Below are 10,334 nucleotides of genomic sequence, written 5' to 3' on the forward strand. Positions count from 1 at the left end.
TTTGCGGAAGGTGACATAGGTCGAACCCGTGCCCTCGAAGGATGGGCGCTTGTTTCGAGTGTGGCCAGCAGGGTCATCTAGCCAAAGACTGTCAGACGACCAAAAGGCTAACCACAGTTGCCGCCGTCGACGCAGAGAGGTCAGATCAGAGGGTACGCACCTCAGAACACGCCGCAGGGTGGACAAGTCAGACCTCCAACTCAAGGAATAGTGTATGCCATTACCCGAGGTCAGGTTAAGGATACGCTTGACATGATTACAGGTATGGTTTCGTTGAACGACCATCTTACTTACGCTTTATTCGATCCAGGAGCAACTCATTCCTTTATTGCTGAGCTGTATGTTAAGTTGATAGGATTTAATCCTATATTATTGGAATCTGTTGTTAGCATATCAACAACATTGAAGGATGAGGTGTTATCTGCTTTGGGTTGTTCTAGTTGCAAGTTAGAGATTGGTGAGCAAGAGGGAAAAATAGATCTATTAGTCCTAGTCATGTATGACTTTAATTTGGTAATTGGCATGGACTGGCTCACCAAGCAACGAGCTAAAATGGACTGTTATCGCAAGTCGATTCAGTTTTACCCATTAAAAGGTGAGAGCTTCGAGTTTGTAGGGATCCGAGGAGGACCCTCGATTTCCCTAATCTCGTCGCAAGAGGCAACCTGTTTGTTAGACGGGGGTTGTCAAGGTTACCTGGTAACTGTCGTGGATACGACAGTTGAGGAACTGAAGATTGAAGATATTTCAGTTGTACAAGAATTCCCAGATGTCTTTCCAAAGGAATTGACAGGTCTGCCTCCAGAGAGAGAAATTGAATTCGTGATTGAGTTAGCACCCGGGATAGAGCTAATCTTTAAGGCTTCTTATCGGATGGCCTTATCAGAATTGAAAGAACTAAAGGTGTAAATGCAAGAATTATTGGATAAGGGATTCATGCGTTCCAGTGCATCACCTTGGGGAGCACCAGTTCTTTTTGTCAAAAAGAAAGACGGTTCGTTACGTTTGTACATTGATTATCGCCAACTCAATCAAGTAACGATCAAGAACAAGTATCCATTGTCAAGGATCGATGACTTGTTTGATCAGTTACAAGGATCGTCGATATTTTCGAAAATCGACTTAAGGAAGGGATATCATTAACTGAGGATCAAGAAAGAAGACATTCCAAAGTCAGCATTTCGTACTCGTATGGTCATTACGAGTTCACTATGATGCCATTCGGACTGACGAATGCTCCAGCTGCTTTCATGGATTTGATGAACCGAGTGTTCAAGGAATATTTGGATCAATTCGTGATCGTGTTCATCGATGATATCCTGGTGTAATCGAGAAGTGCCGAGGAGCACGAGGATCATCTCGAGATTAGTTTTCTAGACCTTGAGGATTCATCAGTTGTATGCTAAGTTTAGCAAATGCGAGTTTTGGCTGACTCGTGTTGCGTTTTTAGGCCACATGATTTCAGGAGAAGGAATCTCTGTGGACCCAGGTAAGATTGAAGCAGTGATCAACTGGCCAAGACCGATGACAGTAACAGAAATCAGAAGTTTTCTAGGTTTGGCAGGTTACTACAGAAGATTTGTGGAAGGATTTTCAACTTTGGCGTCACCTTTAACAAGACTCTTGAAGAAAGACGAGAAATTTGTCTGGTCAGACAAGTGCGAGTATAGTTTCCAAGAGCTAAAGCAAAAGCTGACTACCGCACCTATGCTTACGATTCCATCTGGTCTTGGAGGGTACGAGATCTATAGTGATGCGTCATTTAGAGGATTGGAATGTGTGCTGATGCAATATGATAAGGTTGTTGCATACGCCTCCCGTCAGTTGAGACCTCATGAACTGAATTACCCGACGCATGACTTGGAACTCACAGCTATCATATTTGCGTTGAAAATTTGGAGACATTACTTGTGTGGAGAAAAATTTCAAATCTTCACGGACCATCAGAGTCTTAAGTACCTATTCTCTCATAATGAGTTGAATATGAGACAGTGCCGATGGATGGAACTTTTAAAATACTATGATTGTGATATTTTATATCACCCAGGAAAGGCGAATAAGGTCGCTGACGTTTTAAGCCGAAAGTCTTCAATTGCCCACTTGTTGGCTAAGGAGTGGAACCTAATCGAGAGAGCTCGAGATTCGGTATTCAAATTTGAGGTAGGCCACCTTTCTCATCTTATGGCCACCCTCAGAATTGAGCTGGATGTTCAAGTTAGAATTAAAGCACTCCAGTCGACAGACCTAGATGTTCAAAAGATTCTACAAGAAGATACAGAGAAAAGAAAGGCCGACTTTCAGATTTCTGAGGACGGAACGCTGAGGTTCCGAGGACGATTGGTTGTACCTGACGATGTGGAGCTTAGAGAGGAGATTCTATCAGAAGCCCATCGTAATAGTTACAGCATTCATCCTGGTAGTACCAAGATGTATCAGAATCTGCGTCAATACTACTGGTGGTCTGGTATGAAGGTGGACATCACCAAACATGTAGCCAGGTGTCTGACGTGTTAGTAGGTCAAAGCTCAGCATTGTAAGCCGGGAAGACTTCTGCAACCTCTCGAGATCCCAGAGTGGAAATTGGAGCATATCACAATGGACTTCGTGACTGGACTACCAAGGAGTCAGAGAGGAAATAATTTGATTTGGGTAGTAGTCGACAAATTGACGAAGTCGGCTAACTTCATTGCAGTGTAAAAGGACCTCAGTTTGGATAGACACGCAGATCTGTATGTGCCCCCACATAGTTCGATTACATGGAGTGCTGGTGACAATTACTTCAAACCAAGACCTGAGGTTTACCGCCGCTTTTTGGAAGAGCTTGCAAAGTGCTTTAGGTACCAAGCTCCAGTATGGTACGGCATATCATCCTCAGACGGATGGTCAGTCTGAGAGGACAATTCAGACCCTTGAAGATATGATGCAAGCTTGTGTACTAGACTTCAAGGGAAGTTGGGAAGAACAACTTCATCTCGTGGAGTTCGCCTACAACAATAGTTATCAGCAAAGTATCCAAATGGCTCCATTTGAAACGTTGTATGGCTGAGCATGCAGAACACCCGTGTGTTGGTATGAAGTTGGGGAAAGAAAGATTACAGGCCCAGAGTTGGTTCAGTAGTCAGTGGATGCCATGGCATTAATCAGAGGCAGATTAAAGACCTCTCAAAGCAAACAGAAAAGCTACACAGATAAGCGTCGAAGGCTTTTGGAATTCCAAGTTGGTGATCACGTTTTTCTGAAGGTGTCACCAATGAGGGGAGCTTCATGCTTTGGCAAGAAAGGAAAACTGAGTCCGAGGTACGTAGGTCCGTTTGAGATTCTTGAGAAAATCGGGACTTTAGCATATTGTCTTGCATTGCCGCCGAGATTGGCACAAGTGCACGACGTATTTCACGTGTCGATGTTAAGGAAGTATGAACCTGACCCAACTCACGTGCTCAATTTCGAGGAATTGGACGTGGATGACCGTGTGTCATACGTTGAAAGCCAAGTTCAGATCGTGGACAAAAAAGAACAAGTTCTGCATACAAAGACCATTCCGTTGGTCAAAAGTGGCAACACACCACGATCAAGAAGTGACATGGGAGACTCGAAGAGTTGATGAGACAGGTTATGCCTCACCTTTTGACGACTTTGTAATGGTTTAAATTTCAAGGGAAATTTTTATAAGAGGGGATGAGTTGTAACATCCTGCATTTTCATTTCTGTTTTCTATTGAATAAATCGAGCATTTTGTCGACGTGCCAATAGTGCCATTCTCTGAGCTGATAGCTCATGAGATAACTAGACTATCTGGGGAAGCAATTAAGGAATCTAAATACAATGGACTTGAGAATTCGATCAGAAATTGACTGCTCGACCGTGTTGGTCCGTAAGAGCCATTACGACATTTCGAAATCGATCGAGACCGAAGATAGGCCGACTTGACCGAGACATGTGATCGAGTGTGGGTGATTCCACCTCGATTGCAAAATACTCGTCGATCGGCACTAGACCGATTTTTCTATCGTTTTGGTACCCGGTGCCGTATTTGAAACCTCGATATTTTTACAACAACCGAAAGTCGCCAATGTGTCGAAGATGTACAAAGTGTGACTCGAGATAAATTGATCACGGGTCAATTGCATCAAAAATTCTTAAAAGCTACCCAATAGACTAGGTCATGCTAAAATAGCTTCGAAGTGAAATTAACCGTGAATTTGAACCCGATTTTAGAAATTGAAAGTTCTGTGGTGTCATGATCTATTTTAGAAACGTCGACTCATCCTCTGAGAAATTTTCAGAGATTTCAAGATTTTTACGGAAAATCGTTTAGACATCATGAAAAATTGGCGGAAATTCGGATGAGCCAAATTAAAGGAAATTTGGACTTCCAAGCCGAGCCTTTGAGTGTCGGGGACTTACAGAAAATTGTTCGGGATTTTTCTTCATCGAAATTGGACCTCAATTTGGGAAATTGAGTGAAGAAATTTAAGTTTAATCGGTGAAATTCGGAACTGGTTCTTGGGGCAGCAAAATTGGTTTCAAAATTTGATTATTTGGGGAATTCTAATCAAGAAAATAATTGGGGGACAAAGAGGATTATATTGAACACTTGTGAGACCAAGCATTCAATGTAATGGCTTAGTTTGTTGACTCATCCCCTCCTTTTCCCTTGGCTTCTCACGCACGTTCCCTTTCCCTCCATCTTCTTCCTCATTCGATCAACCCATCTCCTTTAGCTTCTATTTTTGCTTTCATTTTTCTGCTTTCCTTCGTGCGTGTCTTGGAAGCCCACACCCTCCACCAACATTGGTCTTCCCTCCTCCAAGTCCACTTCTCTCAAGCGAAGCTTTCACGTGGAAGTCTCCAGCTTCATCCACTTCACCGAAATCCATTCCGCAGCCACACGCCCCCATCAACGCCCAATTCTTCTTTTATACCTCAATTTCCATCGATTTTCTTTCAGCTCACGCCAACTGCAAATCCCACCGAGCTGCCTCCACCGGGTCTTCTTATCAAGCTGCCACGAAGCCCCTCCACCGAATTCTTCCTCAGCAACCAGCAGCTGCGTCCGTCCGTTTCATTTCTCCACTCACGCACACCCACAGCCCCACCCACACGGTCAACACCTCTTCCTCTACGAAGCTTTGTTGACCGAAGCCCCCACGTGCGTCCAGCAAATCAACCGAAGCCGCACGCCAGCGAATCCCGTGATTTCCTGCAATCTTCGGCTCGTGAACTTCAACGCCACCAGCCTGCTTCCGTTTCTCTATTCGTGGCCCAGCTCGCGTGAAGTCAAGCCCACGATCAGCTTGGCAACTTCGGCAACCCAGCAACTCACGCAATCAAGCCCAAGCCCAGCAGTCCATTTTAGTTCTCCAACTCGGTCATTCGAAGCCCGTCAGCAGGCCCTTTCGGCCAAGCCAGCCTTTGAAGCCCAGCGAGTTCAGCCCAAGAATTCAGCAAGCCCAGTTCAGTCTATAAAGCCCGCGGTTTTGAAGTCCACTTGAAGCCCGCGGAGCAGCCCAACTTGGGTCCAGCCCAAATAAAGAACAAATCTCGGCTTGAGCGGAGATTTGTTGGGCCAAGTTTAGGCTTGGTCCAAGCCCGTTGATGTCGTCGCAAGCCCAAGTTCGGCCGCCGTCACGCCGTCGTCGCGGTGATCCGGTCTTCGCATTTAATCAAGTGAGTTTTACTCACTAATCCTCGCTTAGTAGGATAATGATGCTTAGGGGTTGTTTGGATTTAATGAAGTGCAATTAGGTGGATAGATTAAATTATATTAGTTAATTTAATTATCTGCCGATGCATGTTAGGTGGTTAGTCAGTGACATTAGCGAGTAGACCCGTTCTATTAATTATTGAATGAGTCTCGGAAATTTTCCGGGTCCGTTTCGGCTTCCAATTAGGCTATAATGGGCCGAAGTTGGATTTATCGCATTTATTTAATATTTTCCATAATTATTTAATTATTTATTGAAAATTAGGCTGGGATAGCCGACGATCGGAATTTTATGTTAATCGTGATAACGTGAGCTATTTATTTATTTGAGCGTTGAATTATGCTGAATTGAATTAATTGTGCTTTTAGGATTTTGTTCATAAATTAATTAATTTTGGTAATTAATTGAAGAATTACTGGGCGTCGGTCTACAGTGCCAAAAATCTATTTTTGGACTGCTGAAAATTGTTGGAGGTTTAAAAGTGAAAACCTTGTATTTTGACTAAGGTCGGCCGTGTACCCACACACGTGTATTTTTATCGGGTATGATAAATTTGAGAATTCATTGGTTGATTAGAATGGTATATTGCATTAGCCTGCGAGCTTGATACTTCAGCTCTAAATGGCAGTATATCCTAAGTATCGCATAGCTTCGGAGAACATTAGAGTTCGCACAGCTTTGGAGAGCATTAAGTTCGCACAGCTTCGGTTAGCAAATAAGAATTGCACAGCTTTGGTGAGCACCATTAGTATACTCGATCAGCTCAATGACTCTATATGTCATTTTAGAGAAGGAATAGTATACTACTTATTAGCCTTTGAGGCAAGCTACTATCTATTTTCAGCTTAGAATAAGCTGTCCGCAAGGTGGTCGGACTCGTATAGATAGTATTGATTGAGATGACCAAGAAATTGTCTTGTTGACATGTAATAGACTAAGCCGATTGATCGACGATTCGATCTGGCTAGATAAATTGATTATGAAGTGATTGGTTGTGATATGAACTGTACTGACTTGCAGGAAGGAACTAAGGCCAAGGTAAGCCCTCTGACGCGTGATTGTGCTTAGGTAGCCCTTTGGGCGTATTTTCTTCCTAATCGAGTCTTAGGGAGTCGAACTTGCTGAGATGTCATCTCACCCCGTTGTGGGATAACATTTTCAGATCCTTAGATGGTGGTTGTGGAGAACCGGAAGTCCCGAAGTTGTGAAGGCGAAGGGAAGCAGAATCGGCAAACCTATCAGACTAGTTAGTCATAGGACAGTCCTTTTTGTAGGCTGATATTTTTGGTAAACTGCCTAGACTTGTATATATAAACCGGTTTGTTTATAAAAGGGTTTGTTTTGGTTTGAAAATTTTGAGGCTCTACTTTTCTATCATATCTAATTGTTGTCTGGGGATTATTATATGTTTTCGCATGCGCTTTAAAAACGAATGGGTCGACGACGCGTCTTAGGACGCCACTATTAATCGACCAACGAGGGATGGGCACGCGCCCGGAGGATCGGGCGTGACATAAATTATATATATGGGTCTAAGCAATTCTAACATGAAATGGAAATTACTCATTATTGCGCAGAAAGACTTTGAATACTTAGACAAGTTTTGACTAGAATTTGATTGGGGGCTGTTGACACCTAAATTTTGGCGGTCCAGTCATTTATTTATTGCATAGAAAATTATGGGGTAATTTTATCCCTGAAAAAAATATTAATTGTATAGCATATAAATTTATGTGTATTTATTTTTAATTTGCATTTTTTGCATTTATTAGACCGGTGGCAAATGGGTTCGAATTAATGGTTCCGAGCTTTAAATTGACAAAGCCGGACTAGGTCCACGAAAGGAGCAAATTAGCCCGAGCCCGTTGTTTTTTAATTAATTATCTTGTGAGAAATGGAGATTTGATATGATATTTTGATGGATTTTTAAAATTTGAGAAAATCGCATTGCAATTTTATCTTTTGAAATATGCAATAAAATCAATAGAGAATAGTCAGGAGATAAGGAAAATAAGAGGATTTTTGTGATCGGGAGGTTATAGGCTATCTTCGTGTATATTGAAAAAGGAGATGAAATATTCTACGAAGATCACCTATTTTTACCTATAAAAGCAACAGTGTGCGGTGAGAAAGGGGGCTTCTCTCAGTTCGTAAAAAAAAGAAAACAAAAGTTAAAAAAGCGAAGAAGAGAGAGAGAGTCGCGTGAGTGTGACTAGTCGGCAAAAGAGAGAGAGGAAAGAGAGAAAAGAAAAGAGTGGAAAGGGTGCAGCATTGTCTTCCTCGTGACCTCGTGACGAGCTTCCCCGCTTGATGCCGGCGGCTGCCGACTTCCCTCCACGAGCGCGCACCCGGCACCACCCGCGCCAGCAGCCGAGTCGCCATCCACCGCTGCTCCACCGATGATCCACGAGCTCTCTCCGCTCAACCGCCACTTTGCCAATCTCACCCGCTACCCTCGCCGCGCCGCCGAGCTCCTTTGCTGCCGATCTACCGCTGCCCGATCGACGCCCCTACTCCGCTTGTGATCTGGCCTAGCCCCCTCACTGACGCCCGCCAAAGCCTCGTTGATCCTCACTGTTGCAGCGCCGGTGCCGTCCCTCATCCGCGACCAGTTGCAGCTCGCCGCGGTACCCTTGCTCAACGCCCCAACGCTGCTTATGCCATGTTCAGTTCTGCAGATCCCGCGACTCCTCTGTCGACGCTGGTGCCAAGCCGCTCCACCAGCCTCACGAAGCTACCACTGTGCCGATCCACGACGACCTCGACGCCGCTCCCGGTCCGTTCATCACCGATCCGCCCGCGACAGCCCGACACCTTCTCCCGCTCGCTCGTCGCCGCAACCGCTTGGGTTTTCCTCTGTTGCGTCATGCCTCGCTTCACCCGCGACGCCTCTGCTCCGACCCTCGGCAGATCCACTCCAAGCCTTTCCAAAGCAGGACCCGACGTTGGCAGCTGCGACCCAGCTTCGCTTCAACCTGAGCGACTCCTGTAGTGGCCCACACCCGGCCAACACCCGTTGACACCTGCTGTTCAGCCTTCTCGTCGACGCTTGCTAAAGCCACACCGATCCCAGCTGTGCTCGCCTTCCTCCCGCAACACCAGTAGCTTGCGAGATCTTGGCATCACCACTCTGCCTCTTCGAGCGACGCTCACAGCAACCGTTGCCACGCCTACACCCATCATACTGCCGTCCTCCCTTTGGTTCTCCACCTTAGGTAGTTTTATTTTTATTTTTTATCAAGTTTAGTTGTTATTATCTAAATTAAAAGATTGGGTGTCATTTTTTTGGAATATTGTAAGCATTAATCACAGGGATTTTGCCCCAAAATTATTGTAATTACTAATTTGATCCGTAAATCGTCGGATCATTTTTAATTATTTTAATTTTTTGAGCATTTTGATAGAATTTTAATTGTTAAATTATTATAATTATTAATTCGATCCGTAAGATTTCGAATCCGATTTTTAATTATTTTGAATTTTTATATGTCGTGATGTTTAGGATGTAATCGTTGATTTGACTGTGAGACAACAGTTATTTTTTTGATTATTTTAATTCTTTATTTGATGAATATCTTGATTGTTTAGATATAATTGCATGTCTTGGAAAAACACTAAAACATAAAAATAAAAAATAAAAAAGTCAAATCTTGCATTAGAGTGTGCTGGTTTAGTAAATTAGGATTGCATTTTTAAGATTGCATTTTTAGATAATTGTTGGAATATATTAGGATTGATTTTAGATAATGTTTGCACATTTAGATAATCTCATTTTTCTTAAAGAAAATAGTTTTCTAAGATAGGATAGGGTTTAAGTCAAATTAACCCCTAAAATAAATTAGAAAATTGTGGCATCCCAAAATTCATGGCAACCTCTAGATACATTTCAACCTATGGAAAGATGATGGAAGTACCATCAAGTTATATTGTAGCCATTTGATCCATAATTTGCAATGAGATTTATGGCCAAGCTTTTAATGGATAATTATTTGATAGGAAAGAAAATTCTATCATTGGCCATGTGTGTTATAAATTGGAATTTATGGATTTATGACTACAAGTTTTATGGCCATATTATTTTTGTAAGTTAGGAATTTATTTAAGTGGAAGAAATTAGTAGATAATTAAATGGGAAGTGGGCTGAAATTCTTAGGCCAAGCTGGCCCAAAAACCCAGCCCACGATCGCCCACCATTCGGCCATATGGGCCTAGCCCGCGAAGCCCAGAGGAAGAGGAGGAGCTGTCGTCGACTAAGCTGGCCCAAGCCCAGCCGGATTCAAGCCCATCTTGCATGGCAATTGCCAAGTGGCGCCGGCATGCAAGATCATGATTGTTAATCATGAGGGGGAAGAAATTAGAGAGTGAGGGGGGGCGGATTAAGCGAGGAAGGAGAGAGAGAGAGAGAGAGGGGTTCGCACGAGAGAAAGGGAAAGAGAGGGAGTCGTCCGAGAGAGAGAGAGGAGAGAAAGAGAGAAAGGAAAGGAAAGGAAGAAAGGAAGAGAGAAAGGAGAGGCCGTGCATGCGAGAGGAAGGAGGAGGGCCGTCCACCGATCGTCCGCCTAGCTCGCCGCCGTTCGTTCGCCGCCTTGCCCGCCGTTCGTCGCTGTTTTGTGCTTAAGTTTGAGGCAA

The sequence above is a fragment of the Eucalyptus grandis genome, chromosome 1, assembly GCF_016545825.1.
Source record: "Eucalyptus grandis isolate ANBG69807.140 chromosome 1, ASM1654582v1, whole genome shotgun sequence".
Lineage (NCBI taxonomy): Eukaryota > Viridiplantae > Streptophyta > Magnoliopsida > Myrtales > Myrtaceae > Eucalyptus > Eucalyptus grandis.